Below are 19942 nucleotides of genomic sequence, written 5' to 3'. Positions count from 1 at the left end.
CACAGTGAGGCATGAGCACAGTGAGGCATGAACACAGTGAGGCATGGGCACAGTAAGGCATGGACACAGTGAGGCATGCACATGGACACCCTAGGCTTATATCTGACCCCTGACATGTCTGGAAGTATGGAGACCAACACCACAGAACAAACTTACACAAATGAAGACTTCCATACAGGCTTAGGTCTGGAGACATGCTTGGCCAGTCCATCACCTTTACCCTCAGCTTCTTTAGCAAGGCAGTGGTCATCTTGGAGGTGTGTTTGGGGTCGTTATCATGTTGGAATACTGCCCTGCGGCCCAGTATGTCACAACACATGTTGGTATTCAGGTTACCTCGGTGAACTGTAGCTTCCTAGTGCCGGTAGCACTCATGCAGCCCCAGACCATGACACTCCCACCCCCATGCTTGACTTTAGGCAAGACACATTTGTCTTTGTACTCCTCATCTGGTTACCACAACACACGCTTGACACCATCTGAACCAAATACGTTTATCTTGGTCTCATCAGACCACACAACATGGTTCTAGTGATCCATGTCCTTAGTCTGCTTGTTTTCAGCAAACTGTTTGCAGGCTTTCCTGTGCATCATCTTTAGAAGAGACTTCCTTCTGGGACGACAGCCATGCAGACCAATTTTATGCAGTATGCGGCGTATGGTCTGAGCACTGACAGGCTGACTCCCCACCCATTCAACCTCTGCAGCAATGCTGGCAGCACTCATACATCTATTTCTCAAAGACAGTCTCTGGACTTGACACTGAGCACGTGCATTCAACTTCTTTTGTCGACCACGGCAAGGCCTGTTCTGAGTGGAACCTGTCCTGTTAAACCTCTGTATGGTCTTGGCCACCGTGCTGCAGCTCAGTTCAAGGGTCTTGGCAATCTTCTCAAAGCCTAGGCCATCTTTATGTAGAGCAACAATTCTTTTCAGATCCTCAGAGAGTTCTTTGCCATGAGGTGCCATGTTTGACTTCCAGTGACCAGTATGAGACAGTGAGAGCGATAACACCAAATTTAACACACCTGCTCCCCATTCACACCTGAGACCTTATAACACTAATGAGCCACATGACACCGGGGAGGAAAAATTACTAATTGGGCCCAATTTGGACATTTGCACTTAGGGGTGTACTCACTTTTGTTGCCAGCGGTTTATACATCAATGGCTATGTGTTGAGTTATTTTGAGGGGACAGCAAATTTACACTGTTATACAAGCTGTACACTCACTACTTTACATTGTAACAAAGTGTCATTTCTTCAGTGTTGTCACATGAAAAGATATATTAAAATATTTACAAAAATGTGAGGAGTGTACTCACTTCTGTGAGATACTGTAAGTATTAGGGAGGCTGAGAGGGGTTGTTGCACACAGAAGGCTTTATATCTTAGTGCATAGAATGCATTAAGATAAAAAAAAAAAGCCTTCTGCCTTTATAACCACTTTAAGATCATTCGTGTAATTGTTAATTTGCAGGCTGGGATGAGTCCCCATTGCTCTACTGGAGTCTAGTCTGTAGTAATGATACTGGGAGTGCAAGACCTAGTTATGCTGTCTAGCAGTGGTACCTTGTTCACAAGACTAGCTGAACGCAAAACTGTTTTAGTAGGTAAAACGTCGCTAAATTCCCTTTTCCCAGGCATATGGGTTCTTTATACGGTTTGGGGGATATTTAACACTGAAAATAAAGCCCTTTGAGAAACTTGAAAAAATATTTTTGTATTATACAGAGGATATACAGTATATAAATCTGATCTTATCATGTATAAGTTCAGTTTCCTTTTATATTATCTTATATCTCTCCTCCCCAACACATTGAGATTGTGAGAAAACATCATAGCCAAGTCGTAGACCCAAAATGAGTCACAATATACGGAGTGCATACACATTGCTGAGCTCTGCTGGAGAAGCAGAAAACCTTTATCAGAATTAATCTGACCTCAGGTAAGGAAAATATTATCATTAGAAATATACATATTGATGTTGTGTAAATGGAATGTTTTCCATTAGGTGGGCAACTGATACCTGGTAAGTAATGACCAGATAAACATCACTTCACCGGTTGCACTTAAGTCAACATTATATGGTGGGGCAGCCAATGTTCTGGAGTTTTGAATACATCTATTGGGAAATAATATCATTAGAAATATACAGAAGAGATCATAATGATTTTTTTAAATGATTGCAGAAATCTGTCGTGCAAATGGATTGTTTTCAATAGCATTGCATTAGGCTCGATTCACACCTATGCATGTTGCTTTTGAGCGTTTTTGCAATACATTTTGCGGTGCTTGCTGCGTTTTTAGACGTGTGTTTTCACCGCGATTTTACCGCAATTATTATTATTTTTTTTAGCCAGTAATTTTTTTTTTTTTTTTTTTACATTTCCTTTAACAACTAGCTATAAACAGGTTAAAAAAGAAAACGCAAATCGTGGCAAAATCGCAGCAAAATGCGTTTTTGGATACAGGTCCATTCAATTCTTTTGCATGCAAAACGCTGCTTTTTGAAGGAAAAAAAGTCACTGACCCTTTCCAAAAACTGCAGAGGCACAAAAAAGCATTGATGTGAACATGTTCCATAGGAAACCATGTTAAAAAATTTCCCTGCATTTCTTCAAAATGCAAAATGCATCAAAAAAAGCATTAGTGTGAATGGAGCCTTAGGTGGGCAACTGTTACCTAGAGGGTAATGACCAGATAAACATGACTTAACAGGTTGCACTACAGTATGATGAGGCAGCCAATGCCCTGGAGTTTTAAATACATCTATTGGGAAAAATATTTTACGTTTCTTGTTTCTGTGGCAATCTGTAGACAGTGTGCCATCTATGCTAACATGTTTATTCGTAATTATATAAGGTGGGATGTTTATGCTGTTGTTTTCTACACACTTAAACTTAAACTTAAACTTAACTTACCGTTGTAAACCTATAGCTTGCACCATAGGCGTGCGCACGGGGTGTTCCGGGTGTGCCTGAGCACAACCTAATCACCCCCTGCCAGCCAGCACTCTTTTCTGTTGAAACTGCATGCTCCACCAATGGACACTCACTGGCAGTGACAGAGCTACAAGTGGGACTATTTTGGTAATTATATTATTATTTTATATTACATAGATTGACCTATGCGAAGGACTACAGCAGCAGAGAAAGCGGGCAGCCGGCCGCATTTTCTGATGCTGTCTCTATAGTTCCGGCAGCAGATCCCTTACTGTAGGCGGCGGAGTGATACAGCTGCACTCCGCCTTCCACCCTGTGAAGGAGGTCAGCGGCACCTAGTGGGGAGCATGGCTAAATCTAGGAGGGTGAATTTTACAGTTCGTAATTGTAATGTACATTAACCTGGTCTAGGGTATGTTCCATGGATGGTATTTGTGTAGTTTTCCATAGTCTAGTGATAGACAGTCTTGCTACAAGGAGAACGTTGGTCAGTACCACCCTGTATTTGGGGTGAACTACGTCAATTGTCAAGTTCAACAGTGCCAAAGCAAGGGTAGGGTCTATCTGTGTCTGAGAGATATCCGTAAGAATACGGGATATCTCTGTCCAGTACGGTTGTATAAGAGGACATGTCCAGAGGATATGGAGGATGTCTCCTCTACCGGAGTCGCATCTCCAGCAGTTCTCAGACGTGGAGGGGCTAAATTTCGCTACCCTCGTGGGGGTAAGATACCACCGGAGGGATATTTTTTGTGCTAGTTCCCAGAAGGCAGGGGGGGGAGATTTGATGTGCAGCAGCTGGAAGACCTGTTGTGGCTGCAAGATACTAGCCTATGGTAAGTAAGCAGTCCCCCATCTCCCTCCCCCTCTCCCTCATCTGTCCCCTTCCATCCCTCTTCCAGGAGCTTCCCAGTTGATCTCTTGTCCAGCTAGCACTTAGGGACAACTTGGCTTCTGGTTTAAGGGGGACTCTGCAAGGGCTTCTGGTGTAAAGGGGGACTCCGTCAGGGCTTCTGGTGTAAGGGGGACTCTGCCAGGGCTTCTGGTGTAAAAGGGGACTCTGCCAGGGCTTCTGGTGTAAGGGGGTTCTCTGTCAGGGCTTCTGGTGTAAGTGGGGACTCTGCTAGGGCTTCTGGTCTAAGGGGGGACTCTGCCAGGGCTTTTGGCTTAAGAGGGGACTCTGCCAGGGCTTTTGGCTTAAGGGGGGACTCTGCCAGGGCTTCTGGCTTAGGTGAGGACTCTGCCAGGGCTTCAGGTGTAAGGGGGACTCCACCAGGGCTTCTGGTGTAAGGGGGGACTCTGCCAGGGCTTCTGGTGTAAGGTAGGACTCTGCCAGGGCTTCTAGTGTAAGGGGTGACCCCGCCAGGGCTTCTGGTGTAAGGTAGGACTCTGCCAGGGCTTCGGGTGTAAGGTATGACTCCACCAGGGCTTCGGGTGTAAGGGGGGACTCAGCCAGGGCTTCTGGTGTAAGGGGGGACTCAGCCAGGGCTTCAGATGTAACTAATCCTGCTGATTTTGTTCAACCTTTTTTTGCCCATAGACATTTGCGCGGTTATGCAACTCTGTACACAAATTATATTTATATAAATAGATCTTTCTTATGGTGGAATTTGATCACCTCTGGGGTTTTTATTTTTTATAAAAGAAATATGATATAAAATATTTGATAAAATATGAAAAAAGACCAAAACGTTTGAAAAAAACGCAATCAATTTCCTCATAGAATAAGACCAAACTGTATTTTTGCTACATGTATTTGGTAAAAAAATATCCTGATAAGTATATTTTAATTGGTTTGTGTGAAAATTATAGTGTCTACAAACTGTGGTATATATATTTATATATATATATATATATATATATATATATATATATATATATATATATATATATATATATATATATATATATATATATATATATATATATATATATAGGAATATACTCAGCTATGACACTATACTGGTAATGGTGGTGACTAGCGACTTATAATGGGACTGGTAGGGTAGCAGGCAATTTGGTGCTGAGACTGGCTGGGAGGGTCGCAAACTGACACTGACGCCATTAGTGACACCAATACAGTGAACATTGATAATACTGTATACCGTACTAATGACACTGGCTGGAAAGAGGTTAACTTTCCTCCTAACAATGTGTAATGTGTGCTGCTTTTACTTACTAATCTGGCTATTTTTTATCCCTGATTTTCAGGGAGAAGAGCCAGATCACTGTTCCTATGTACACAAAGCTCTGTGTGTGTGTGTGTGTGTGTGTGTGTGTGTGTGTCTATACATATATATATATATATAAACATACATGAGGTTCTGTTTGGGGTGCACACCCTAATGCAATAGGTTGCGCACACCTATGGCTTGCACTTATACCTAAAGGTAAGCCTATAATAAGGCTTACCTATAGGTGCTGTAAATATCTCCTAAACATGCACCGCTTAGGAGATATTTACTATAAATGCAGCCGATGGTGTCATCAGTGCATGCGCTCTAAAGGAACGGCCTCACGGGGCGTTTCTTTAAAATCCTGTGCCATAAATGACATCTCCTCTGCGCATTCGTGGGAGTGACGTCATCGTGGGTCCGGCCAGTCACACTGTCGGAGTCTGCTGACCCGGGAGGAAGCTTGGTAAAGTTGAATGCTGCCTCCAGCAACGAGATCGCATCGCAGGAATGCTTCGTTTTCAGGTACGTTTCACAAGAGTGGTATAAATTATGAACATTGATTATTATTATATGTTGAGCTGTTACACGATCAGCTATGCAAAAACTTGCCATAATTCTTTACCATTGCCTATTATTTGCTTATTATGTGTTTTTACAAAATTGCTTGACATTGCACCATTGATACATTTTTTTTGTTGGGTTTACTGTATTTTCTATGGATTGAGTTGTTGGCACTCTTGTATATGTGGCTATGGTGAGATAAGTTACCTTTAAAATTCTCCTTGATAATAAATAAGTAAATTATTTTGTTGACTTTGTACTGGGGTAATTTTTCTTCACAAGTCGCAGTGTACCTTTGTTACATATTGCTTAAATTGCATTTACGTGTTTCGGTTTTAACCACTTAAGCCCCGGACCAATATGCTGGCTAAAGACCCAAGGGGTTTTTACAGTTCGGGACTGCGTCGCTTTAACAGACAATTGCGCGGTCGTGCGACGTGGCTCCCAAACAAAATTGGCGTCCTTTTTTCCCCACAAATAGAGCTTTCTTTTGGTGGTATTTGATCACCTCTGCGGTTTTTATTTTTTGCGCTATAAACAAAAATAGAGCGACAATTTTGAAAAAAATGCAATATTTTTTACTTTTTGCTGTAATAAATATCCCCCAAAAACATATATACATTTTTTTTTCCTCAGTTTAGGCCGATACGTATTCTTCTACCTATTTTTGGTAAAAAAAATCGCAATAATCGTTTATCGGTTGGTTTGCGCAAAATTTATAGCGTTTACAAAAAGCGTTTACAAAATAATTTTGACACATTTTTGGGACCATTGTCATTTTCACAGCAAAAAATGCATTTAAATTGCATTGTTTATTGTGAAAATGACAGTTGCAGTTTGGGAGTTAAACACAGGGGGCGCTGTAACATTTAGGGATCACTGTGTATGTGTTTACTAGTGTAGGGGGGTGTGGCTATAGAATTGACATCATCGATCGAGTCTCCCCTATAAAAGGATCACTCGATCGATGCGGCGCCACAGTGAAGCACGGGGAAGCCGTGTTTACACACAGCTCTCCCCGTTCTTCAGGTCCGGGGAGCGATCGCGACGGAGCGGCTAAAAACAAATAGCCGCGCCGTCGTCCCGGATCGCTCCCCGAGCGGACCCAACCTCTGCATCTTCCCGGGGGGGGGGTCCCGATCGGACCCCCCACCCACGTCTAGGCAGGCACGTACAGGTACGTTGATGTGCCTGTCCGTGCCATTCTGCCGACGTAAATGTACATGAGGAGGTCGGGAAGTGGTTAATTTTGAAGAGCAAAACACATCATATCTGACCCCTGACATGTCTGGAAGTATGGAGATTGACACCACCGAGGAAACCTAAGCCCTGTACACTCGATCGGTTTGTCTGATGATAACAGACCGATGAATCCGTTTTCATCGGACAAACCGATCGTGTGTGGGCCCCATCGGTTTGTTTTCCATCAGTGAAAAAAAAATAGAACATGTTTTAAAATTTTCCTTTAGATAAAAAAACGATAGAAAAAAAAAAAAACGATTGTCTGTGTGGAAGTCCATCGGTCAAAAATGTATCTGGTTTGTTGCCTTCATGAAGAAGACGGTCAACTCTGTTTGATTCTTAAGTTTAGCTTTTGTTGATTTCACCTTTTGCCTTTTCCTACCCTTAAACATCACTTACTTTGCACTTGACTTTCACTGGCCATTTGGAAGCTTCATGTGCAAACTTGATCATTTTGCATTATTTCTCAATATGTGTGCCAGTGTCCTACAACTCACCATTATCAGCATTGATCGCTGCATCTCCGTAGTCTTCCCTGTTTGGTGTCGGAACCATCGCACTGTGAGACTGGCTGTGAAAGTCATTCTTGTACTTTGGATTGTATCTCTTCTACTCAATGTACCTTACTTCATACATACACATACAGATACATATGCTGACAATGATAACATTGTGTTTTGTAATATGGTATTGATGATAAAATTGTGGTTTGTTATGTAGATTGGTCAATGAACGATACACAAGCTGTAATAAGATTTATTGTTCTGTGTGTTATTCCTTTTACCATCATTATCTTCTGTTACACTATCATCTGTTTGCGTATTCAAAGAAATCACAGACTAATGCCCTGTACACACGATCGGAATTTCATATGAAAAAAGTCAGACGGAAGTTTTTAATTGGATATTCCGACCGTGTGTGAGCCCCATCTGACTTTTTTGCGTCAGAGTTTAGAAATAGAACATGTTTTATTTTTTTCCAATGGAAAAAAATCCTATTGGAAATTCCGGTTGTCTGTGTGGAACACCAACGGAGAAAAAACCCACGCATGCTCAGAATCAAGTCGACGCATGCTCGGAAGCATTGAACTTCCTTTTTTCTCTGCTCGCCGTAGTGTTTTACGTCACCGCATTTTGGGCGGTCGGAATTTGGTCTGACAGTGTGTATGCACGACAGCTTGAACGGAATTCCAATGGAAAATTCTATTGGATTTTATTCCATCGGAAATTGTGTGTACAGGGCATAACATCTACCAAACCTTTCAAAGTGCTTGCTGTCGTCATAGTACTTAAGGAAACATGGTAGTGCCAAACCTCCCAAGGAGGTCAGGAGCTGTAGTGTCGCTGTAGTGTCGCTTTAGCTATCTTGGGTTTGCCGCCCTTCCACATAAATGAGGTAAGTATACCATCAAGTTTTTTAAAGAAAGCTAATGGTATAGGTATCGTGGTCTGCCTGAAGAGATATACAAATTTAGATTCATTAAATTGACCCGACCAACCTGAGTGAGGGGCAGCAATTTCCAAGCATCACATCTCGGGATCAGAGTGGAAACCACCGGGTGTAGATTAAGGCCCCATACTCACGACCAAACATGTCTGCTGAAACTGGCCCGCGGACCAGTTTCAGCAGACATGTTTGGTCGTGTGTAGTTACGAGCGTACAGAATTTCACCGTACATTTGCCCGCCGGGCCGTATTTCAGCAGACATTTATTTGCAAACTTGTTTTAAAACCGTCCGCTCAAATCCTGTCCGAACGGACATGTTTGGTGGTGAGTACACAAAACCAACGTACAAAAACCCCGCGCATGCTCAGACTAAATGAGGCCACGGGAGCGCTCGTTCAGGTAAAACTCACGTTTGTTTGGGATATGGCACATTCGTCAATAGAAAGATTAATTCTAGCAATAGAACACTGAAGCAAACCACACAATAAACAACGCTTGATGCCGTCGTTTTATTCATTCTTCTCTTGCTATAAATAATCAGTTATTTAGCTCATGTTATTTCAACTGAGTTGTTCCATACTGAAAAGTGACATTTGTTAGCTGTGATGTAGTAAGATTTTAGCAATCTTTTCTTGGCCCGACGTATCATATTTTTAGTGGTCCTCCACATGTCTAATTTTTTGCTTTTAATGTTTAATGTTTATCTTTCCCACTTTATTTATGTGTTTATAGTTATGTCACCATTTAGAATATTTTAATAGGAAATAGTTTTGATTTTGCTTTTGTTTGTATATTTAACTGGATTATTTTGAAGGTTGTTTAAATTGTCTACCATGTTGGCACACCAAATGCCCCCCCCCCCCATGAGTTAGTGAATATTTTAGATTAAACATTTGATTTGTTTGTAATGTTTGATGCCTAAAATAATACCCACAGTATTACAAACAATAGGCACGTTTTTAAAATCAACAAAAAGGCTTTTATTTTAGCAAATGATAAAAAGGAACAAAAACAGAATGGCAGCACTTGAACAGCTAGCAAAATACATGCAAACTTGCATTTCAAACATGGTGAAGGCTAAACTAGCCAACCTCAGGAGGCACACAAACTAAAATCTGAAGCAGCAGCACATAACCAAAGGAACCCAAGCTGTGGTAGTCCAAACAAGATGCCATTTGTGGGGGATCAAATGGAAGGCAGGGCATCAACGTCTCCTCTTCCTTGCAACCTTCCTTCCAGGCTGCCTTACAGCGGGTCTTCCCTGGGCCCTTGCAGGTGGGGATGATGTGGCAGCAGGAGTATGATGTTCAGCAAGCCGGGCCGGGTCACATAGCCCAGTGTCTGGGGTCAGCAGCTCCCTCTGCATCCACCAAAGGGCCTGGTTGATGATGCCCTTGGCCAATTGCCTCTGCTCCTCCGTGCCTTTATTGAGATCATGTGCCACGGAGGCACTGTAGGCCTCAGTGGGGTTGAGGGGGGCCCTCATGATGGCACTCGCCTCCCTAATCATTTGGAGGCTGGCTTCCTCCACTGCCCCCAATTTCTTCTTACGGCCTGGTGGCCTAATATAAAGGGGAGGAGCCTGGCTGGTGGTGCTTGTCCTGGGGAGCTGCTCAACGCCACTGGGCCCGGCCTCCTCCTGGCTGCCACTGACCCCTTCGGCCTGGCTGTCAGTGAGGAGAGGATCTGCCACCTCCTGGCTGGTCTCTTCTTCCTGTGTAAAAAAAAGGGACATGTTGTAATATATTTAGGAATATAATCACTCACATTTTCATGCTTGAATCTTATTTTTTGCCTTGAATTTAAACTTGAAAACAGACTCACCCTCTGACCCCTGCAGTTGTCATCCCTGACACCTATTTGTTTGCCCACGACTTTAGATTTTTACTTCCCAGCTTGTATTTTATTAACCAATATCAAGTCAAGAATCAAACAATAATTAATATTATTCCATAAATAGTTATGAAACTACTATACCTCATCATTGTAGAGGCGCAGATCTGCCTCTCTGTTAGCCAGGCCCTCTTCATCCGACTCTGCAGGGCTGTGGTGATCTGGGGAAGTCCCGCTGGAAGGTAGCGTGGAGGGAAGGTTGGGATTCAGACTTGACATTGATGGCCTGCCTTCCAGTTGATCCCGCAAAAATGACATCTGGCTGTAATACCATAGCTTGGGTTCCTTTGGTGGTCTTGCTGCTGCTCCAGATCTTAGCTGCTTTTGGTGAGCTTTGTACGCTCTCCTATATGTGCCCCTGAGGTTGGCAAGTTTATCCTTCACCATGTTGGCACTGCATTCTGGCACCCATGTCCTCATGTATGCTGCTAGCTGTTCAAGTGCTGCCGCTCGTACGTCCTTGTTATGGTAGGTGGGCTGCTTTGAATCCCACAGGATGGGCATTTCCCTAAATTTATCCAGCAAGTGCTGGATAATCTCTTGGGTCTGCAGGAGATCCATTGGGAAATGATGATTTATTGATTTTTAGTCTAGATTGAAAAAATAAAAAGAAACCAAAAACACAATTAAAAAAAGCCTCAGCATTTACATTGATAGAATATGTTGTTTCAAAAGTAGTACCTATATAGAAATACAAACACAGTGTCTCTTGTTTAGAAAATGCTGGCCAGCTTGGCCCCATTGGTTGGTTGTAGCTAACATTATTTTATACATGCCGCCCCTTTGGTTACATTGCAGTAAATAATTGAAATCTAGAACCATACACAATTATTACAAATGACAGCATTCATCAAGGCACTATTGCATGTGTAGATATCCTGCCCCTCAGCATTGATTACATGAAAGAAACTTCCTAATGACCTCTGTCCAACCAACACAGAACAATACTTGGCCTGATCTGAATACACCCTACATAATTGATAATGAGTCACAGCATTTTTGACCTCTCTATTTTGTGATGTCTACAAAAGCATTTGGGTACGAAAAACACATTCTGGTATCCAAGAGACATAATAGCTTAATAAAACTGTGCAACCAACAGACCAAACCCCCATCCCATGGCTCTATATTTTATAGCCCGCTGCTGATCCCATGTTTAAATTTCTTACCTGCCTCTCTCAAAATCCTCGTTTGTTACGCTCGATGAATGAACATGTAACCTACGTAATCACGTCAAGCGCCTTTTATCCACTCCGCGTATGTATGAAACGCCGCCCTCGTCACCTTTGCCATGCCCCTAATCAATTGAAAAAGTAAATATGGCGTTAACTGTGTAGGTTCTGGAATCGCGCGAATATTCTCCGCGTAACCTACGTCAATACGTTGTTGGCATTCGCGACACTCCGCATATGCAAGAATCCCCGCCCTCATCTCCGCCCCTGACGGGACATTTCCTCGTTTCCACGCCCCTAATCTCTGTGGGAAGGAAAGATGGCGATGTCACACGAGCGGGCACGGAGCTCTCATGGCGCAAGTGAAGGGACAGAGGCAGGACCGTCCCGATCCAGGCCTAAAAGATATAAAGCCACTAATATGGCGTTTGAAGAAATGGTGGAGTTGGTTTACATCATGAGGAGGAAGGATTATGATGGTGAATGTGGGCCCTACAAAACACCAAACCGTAGAAAGTCACACATAATGGACAAGGTGGCAAGGAGAATGAGGAGAATGTTTGGTGTCACCAGGTCAAAGGAGCAACTCCGGAAGCGTTGGTCCGATTTAAAATTGAGGGAGCCACATCACATGAAGAAGATCCTCAAAATTCTGCGTAAAAGTAAGTCCATATTATTTAAGGGGGGGGGGGGAATGTCTGCAATAATGTGTTGACATGTATTTTTTAACATCTGCCTCCTTGGCCTGCTTGTACTTTTGAACACGTGTAGATACTGTATTGTGTTTATGTCAAATAACAACCCTTAACAAATTTCGTGAAATAGTAAACACGCGTAATATGACATTGTTTAGCAAAAATGCGACGTTACTCCAGGAACAACACACCTGGACATGGCTGACTGGCCCCAAACTTGGTTTTCCAACATTGTTGAATAGCAAAAACACATAAATTAAATTGAGTGCATGTGACAGGCAAACAAGATTCATTCTCCAAAATGCAAATAAAGCTGATGTTTTAACATCTGGAAATGCAAACCACCTGTGTCTCAATAATCAAAGTATATTTATTTGGAGGGTCGACGAGAATTAATGTTTTGGGGGGACATCCATGTGTGTCACTTCTTTGCAAAAAAGGGGCAGGATCAGAGCTTGGCCTAGAACTACGCCAAAAATGGAGGATTGCTGAAAGAATAAACAAACAAAAATCATCATAAATGTATCGTCTATGCAATGTGTGCGATTTATGATATCCAATATCTGTGTGCTGATGAGTATACCTTTTGTTTTTCATTATTTCTTATAGGGGAAAGAAGACGCCAGCAATTGGAGGAGGCAGAGAGGGCCAGACACCCACAAAATCAAACACCTCCACATGTTGAGGAGGAGGAGGCTGTGGAAGGAAGAGAGGAGGATGTGGAAGGAGAAGAGGATGTGGAAGGAGAAGAGGAAGGAAGAAAGGAGGAAGGAAGAGAGGAGGAAGAAGTAATTTTGGACTTAGAATTTATAGCAGATGAAGGGCAAGTGGCGGAAGAACAATTTGGCGAATTGAAAGAAGGTGGATTGATGGATGAAGGAGGAGTCGAAGATGATGGGGAGGTGGTGGAAGCAGGAGGAGTGATAGAAGATGATGGGGAGGTGGTGGAAGAAGGAGGAGTGATAGAAGATGAAGAAATTGGGGATGTGGAAATTATCAGGCCATCAGGTCAGTGTCACCCCTATATTAATAGGGCCAAACATATGCAGATAGGCTGGAAACTATTTACATATTTTGAATGCCAATTTGTTTCTTTTTAGGGGATGAAGATGGTGTAGCACATTTTTCACGTGCAAGTGCTTCTATAATTGTACAGCAAGTAATGGAGTGCAGCACGGAAATGGACAATATGCGGGAAAGGATGCTAGTCATGGAGCAGAATGTGCGAAATGTCATTTCAGAGTGTAGCACGGAAATGGACAACATGCGCCAAAGGATGCTAGTCATCGAACAGAATTACAAAAATATCATTGACATGATGGGCCGTGTCAAAGACTGAACCACAGAAGCCCATCCCCCGCCCATCCCCCGCCCACAAAACCCTTTTTAATTTTTGTACTTTATAATACGCCAAAATTTCTAAATGCACACACAGTGTGCCAATATGTGCTATCTGCCATCACAGACTATCTATTGTCTGTGCTTTGTGGGTACAAACCCCTCCTCGATCCTCAAGTAGTTGAGAGGAAGAAGGGTTTGCTCCCACAAAACACAGACATTGATCACCCATGATGTCAGATAGCACATGTGGCCATTTGTCTGTTTAACCAATGACATTTGGCGAGTTTTCACTGAATGTGTGCATTTAGAAATTTTGGCGTGTTCCAGTGTGAAAGCACACCATCCATGACTGACTGCTGTTCTTTTTTTAAATTTTAGTTTGGTGTTGATCTTTTTTGGTTTGTAAATGTTTACAGTTTCAGATCACAAAACGAACAAGAAATCTCACCTAAAGAAATAAGTTAACGAATTTTCTTTAAAAAAAATAAACAATTTTTGTTGTGTTAAAATCTTGTTGAAAAAATTATACACAAACAAATACAAAGCCAAAAAATGTTTTGTATAAAAACAATACCCAAACATTTATAAATGTAAATAAATGTCTTCGAAACAAATACAAAAAAAAAAAAAAAAAAAAATTAAAAATAACCCAAAAAATTTCAACATAAATTATTCTGGGTTATTGAAAACCAAACTAAATAATAACTTTAATTTTGAACCAAAGTCTAAAAAACTTCTGTTTAGAAGTGTGTATATATATATATATATATATATATATATATATATATATATATATATATATATATATATATATATATATATATATATATATATATATATATATATCTCTAGAGATAGATATATAGGAGACAAGCCCAAAAATTCAGGCGTATAGTTTCAGTGAAATTATTCTTACATTGTTTTTCGATCAGTATTATTGCTAATCACTGTCAATAAAGACAAAAAAATAAATAATTCAAAGCCAATATTTTGTACCAAATATTTGCAGGAAATGTTTTCAGCAAAAAAATACACATTTCTTGTTGAAAAATGACTAAAATAAAAAAAATTAATTGTGACATCAAAAGCAGCAAAATGAGTGGCTTCTTATTTCTAGACTGAATACCCAGTTAGTAGATGAGTGAATAATGTGCAAATGTGGTTAGTTAATACATCTGAGTAAGTAAATTTGGCACTAGAAGTGCACTATTTTTGGAGAGAACCTGTAAGACAGAAAAATAGAGAAAAAGCAGTAATGACAAACAACTGTATAAAGTCCAATGGTCTAATTATTTATTAGTTGTGAGAATATTCCTTTCTTTGGGGGGCCGAATTAGAAAGAAATATGATCTGGCATAGCAATGGCCCCCCGACCCATGAGGTACTCAACATATTTGTCGCGTACCTCACGAGCAGATTGGGGGGCCAAGCCAGCGCGACCAGTGTCCAGGCCAGGAATGTTCTCTGAGGGTAGTCCTGCCTCAGAGCCCATGGAGGCTAGGTACGTCTGGGAGTGCCTGCGTAGAAAATTGTGCAAAATGCAGCAGGCAAATATAATGGTGTTCAATTTATATTCCGCCAAATGTATCGATGTCAGGAACAGGCGGAACCGGTTGGAGAGTATCCCAAAGGCATTCTCGACTACCCTCCGAGCCCTGGCCAACCGAAAATTGAACACCTTCCTCTCTAAGGTGAGGGTCCTCTGGGGAAAAGGCCGCATTAGGTGAGGTCCAAGCCCGAAAGCTTTGTCCGCTAGGAACACAAACGGAAGTCCTTCCACATTATCTTCATCTGGTGGCAATGCCAGACCACCAGTTTGGAGACGATCATAGAAATCAGTCCGTGAGAACACTCCCCCATCTGACATCCGGCCGTTCTTCCCCACGTCCACATATAGAAACTCATACTGTGCCGACACCACCGCCATCAACACGATACTATGATAACCCTTGTAATTATAATAGTAGGACCCCGAGTGGGGTGGGGGCACAATGCGGACGTGTTTCCCATCTATTGCTCCACCGCAGTTAGGAAAATCCCACCGCTCGGCAAATTGGGAAGCCACAGACTGCCATTCCTGTGGTGTGGAGGGTAGCTGTGGGGACAAACAAAAAAAGAGATTTAGTACTTTGGCACATAAACATTGCAAACATAATCCTACAAGCATCCTTGTGCAACTTTACATTTTCAAAATAGCATTTTCAAATTATGAAGGGAGAATTTCGGGGCACAAATATATAGGCCCACTTAATTAATAAGAGACTCCACAGCCCTCTGATAGGGACAAAAACACTTTGAATGGGGGGTGGGGGGTGTTTAAACTGTTTTTAGAAAACAAAAAACAAAAAAAAAAGTGGCAAGGTGGGGGTTGGCCCGAAGATAGCATGCTGGACAGGTTAATATTGGGTAAGATCAAAATATGCAGGTAGGCCAAAATAAAAAGAACATGTAAAAGCTGATATCAACATGCATAGGGAGAAAAGGGAACGTTAGTTAAACACACAGCATATCTGGGAAATAAAATAAAAAGTTAGTTTGCCACATTATTAAAGACACATTGTGAGGTTCAAATGAGGTAACTTACCTTAATATACTCCTCGTGCAGAACTTTGATGATGGCAGCACACGTGTCCGGTATGATGACCCCAAGCGCCTGCGGAGAGATGCCTGTCGAGAACTTGAGGTCCTGCAGGCTCCTCCCAGTCGCCAGGTACCGCAACGTGGCAATAAGCCTCTGCTCGGCCGTGATGGCTTGGCGCATCACAGTGTCCTGCCTCGTGATATAGGGGGACAGAAGATCCAGCAGACTGTTGAATACGGGGTCCGTCATGCGGAGAAAATTCCTATAGTCATTAGGATTATTCTCCTGGATTTCCCTAAGCAGAGGCATATGTGAGAACTGGTCACGCTGGCGCAACCAATTCTTGGTCCAGAAACGCCTCCGCCCCCTGTTTCTGGCCAAAGTACTGGAATGATGAACATATCCAGCAGCCATCCCATAAACAGCACCAACTTGCGAAAATTGACGCTGCTGCTCCATCATGGCTTCAAACCGGCCGGCTGGTCAGTCAAGAACACACTCCAACAGAAAGCACAATCAAATCCAGCGGTACCTGCAAAGAACGCACGACACACAGATACGAACGCACAGTACGAATCTGCAAAGCAGAACGAACTGCACGCCTGTACCCGAATGCCAACTACGTACCCACAAGCACACGCACTGAACGAGAAAATACTACCTGCTAAAGCCTGGAGACCGAGAAGCGCGAATCAGCTCTAACCAAACCTTCACTAACACGAGCAAAGCCGTAACTAGCAAAAGCGTAACAGAGGGCGTCGCCATTGACTTTGGCCTTTCCCTTTATAGTGACGTCAAACGTGGATTACGTGCACGCGTTCAGGTCCGCAGGGAAATATGGTCCGCTGGTGTGTACAAGCCAGCGGGCCAAATGAAAAAACAGCCTTGTACGCCGGAAACAGCCCGTCGGACATTTCGAGCGAACATGTTTGGTCGTGAGTACTCGGCCTAAGAGTTATATGTTGTGATAAATCTCTGTGAATGATAGCACCCAGGTACTTGAATTGGGAAACCTGTTGTAGTGGAGTGTTGGTTTGCAAGGTGGCGTCCACAGGGCCCAGCGGAAACAAAACCGACTTCCCCCAGTTAATGCGGATGCGGAGTACCGACCAGATGTATCAATAATACCCAGGGCCGTTCCCAGAGAATCGTTGTCGTTCCTCAGATACAGAAGGGCATCGTCAGCGTACAGAGAAATCTTCTCCTGTATTGGCCCAACAGGTGTGCCACACACTGCCTCAGAGGAACGCAGAAGAATTGCCATCAACTCAATGGCCAGTGAAAAAAAGGGCTGGAGACAGGGGACAGTCCTGTCTCGTACCCCTATGGAGTTGGAAGCGGGGGGGTCTAGCCCGTGCGCACCCTATCTACTGGAGAGCTGTACAAGGCCTGGACCCAATAAATAAATTTAGGACCAAAGCCTAAGTGACGCAGGACCTCCCACAGATAGTTCCATTCTACCGAGTCAAATGCTTTTTCAGCATCTAGGGATGCCTCTGCGTCTGACTGGGTGATACAATCTGTGGATGCCAAGACCGTATACAGTCTCCGGAGGTTGATGTCTGGCATATGCTCCAAAGGGTTTAGTTCTGGAGACATGCTTGGCCAGTCTGTCACCTTTAACCTCTAACCTCAGCTTCTTTAGAAAGGCAGTGGTCATCTTGGTGGTCTTACAAAAAATTTAGGCGTGTACTCACTTTTGTAAGATACTGTAAACACCATTCAATGCAGTTGAAAATGACCTTAAGAACCACAATATTTAGAACCTAAAAGTGGTTCCAAAATCTAAAGGTTTTTTAGCTTCTTGAATTCTATTCTTCAAGACAAAAAAAACCTTTGTATGTGTAGCGCCCCCTTACTTTCAGTATGGGCACTACGCTAAAGTTAGTGGGGAATGGGAAAGTTTGCTCCCATTCACTATTTGTTTAAATTTTGGGACTTCGGTCATTCCAGAAATGTCCACTGGGTCAGTCTGTGGTCCAGGGATGCAATGTCATCCCTGGCCAGCAGTTTGCGCTAGAGGGGTTCTGGCAGAGAAAGTTTCTCCAGCAGCCAATCAGAGGAGCTTTTCCTTCGCGAGGCGTTCTGGAGGGGAGTATATCTGTGACAGGTGTCATGTGTTCTAAAATCTTCGCGGGGGCCCTGTTCCAGGTGCGGCATCCACCTTCAGGGTGCGCGCATCCATGGACCCCACCGGCGTGGCCCACCTGGCCATAGTTGCAGACCACTTGGAACCTCATCCAGAGGTACAAGAGGACCGCAGTCAATTTTGGCTGGGTTCCCGATTCTATTGAAAGGATCCCAGGCTGGGTGCCGTTCAATTGGGGAGTTGGTTTGAGGAGGACCCGGAGGCAGGTCGTCCAACAGAGCCTGAACAAACCAATTGGGGATCCGGTGACCAGAGTACTGACAGGTATGTTTGCTGTAACCTGGTGACCGATGCAGAAATCTACTGGGAGGATTCACTCCATCTATCTATCTAGCTCAGTTATTGTAATTGGCCTGTGGCAGAGGCCCGAGCCGGGTCTGTGAGAGAGGCCTGTTCCTCCCAGAAATCCTAAGTGACATCTCGGCTGCCAGGCCTGTAAAAAAAGGTCTGTCCGGGGGCACTTTACCCACTTAGTTGGAGTGGCGACGAGTTACAAATTGGTACCATGCAGAGCAGTACTGACTGCTCTATTTAATATCCAGGCCTGATACCGCAAGGTTCTTCCTCTCTCTCTATTCATCAACTTTGCCCTTCCCAATTGACGTTGATGTTGGTCATATTGGCCTGGAAAATAAAGCAGTGGAAAAAACCTTTATTCACTGTCTGGACCTTCGCTCACTATTTGTCTCTATAATTGCACTCCTAGACAACGCCAGGGTAACTTAATAGGCCGATCCCGAATCAACCAGCGGCTCCTTCGGGGTAGCGCTACATATGCAATTCCCCCCACAGCCCCCTCAATACTCATCCGAGCCCAATCACAATCCAGTGATGTGTACAAGAGCAGCTGCTCTCCTGGGTCTCTCCTTTCTCATTGGCTGGGGACCACAGCAGGAGCCATTGGCTTAGGCTGCTGTCAATCGCATCCAGTGAGGAGGGTGCAGGGAGGCGGGGCTGAGCCACGCTCTGTGTGTCTTATGGACACACAGAGCGTGGCTGGGGAGTGAGCATGCATGAGTGCCCCCAGAGCATTCAGCTTGCTATGAGGGCACTCAAAGAAAAGGATGTGCCGGGAGCGCTGGAGGGGGACTTGAGAAGAGGAGGATCTGGGCTGCTCTGTGCAAAACTATTGCACAGAGCAGTAAGTATGCCATGTTTTGTTTTATAAATTTACCTTTAATATCATTTTGAGGGTCAGCAAGTCAGGATTACATCATATAATTTCAGAGGGCAGTAAGTCTGATGCCGCGTACAGACGGTCGTTTTTTGTGATGAAAAAAAATGTCATTTAAAATGACCGTGTGTGGGGAAAACGTTGTTTTATGTCTTCTGAAAAACGACAAAAAAAAAATTCGAACATGCTTGAATTTTTTGTGTCGTTTTTCAGAATGTCGTTTTTTGTGTCATAAAAAATGACCGTGTGTGGGCAAAACGACATTTAAAACAATGTTTTTAAACCCCTTGCATGCTCAGAAGCAAGTTATGATGGGAGCTTGAATGGAACAGAGTGCCGTCGTACGTGCTGAACGTAACCGCGCTTTGCTAGATCATTTTGAAAAAACGATGGTGTTTTTTTTCATCACAAAAAACGACCATCTGTACGCGGCATAACAATATAAACCTGCCTACAGAAGAAGCATTGAAGTAAGTTTATCTGTGTGATTCTCCAATCACAGGTTGGGCGAGTCTTAGACCAGACCCCATTGCTCTGCTTCTCTTTTATCTGTGGAGATGATATA

This window comes from Rana temporaria, chromosome 10, assembly GCF_905171775.1.
Source record: "Rana temporaria chromosome 10, aRanTem1.1, whole genome shotgun sequence".
NCBI lineage: Eukaryota > Metazoa > Chordata > Amphibia > Anura > Ranidae > Rana > Rana temporaria.
Note: the sequence above shows the minus strand (reverse complement) of the source record.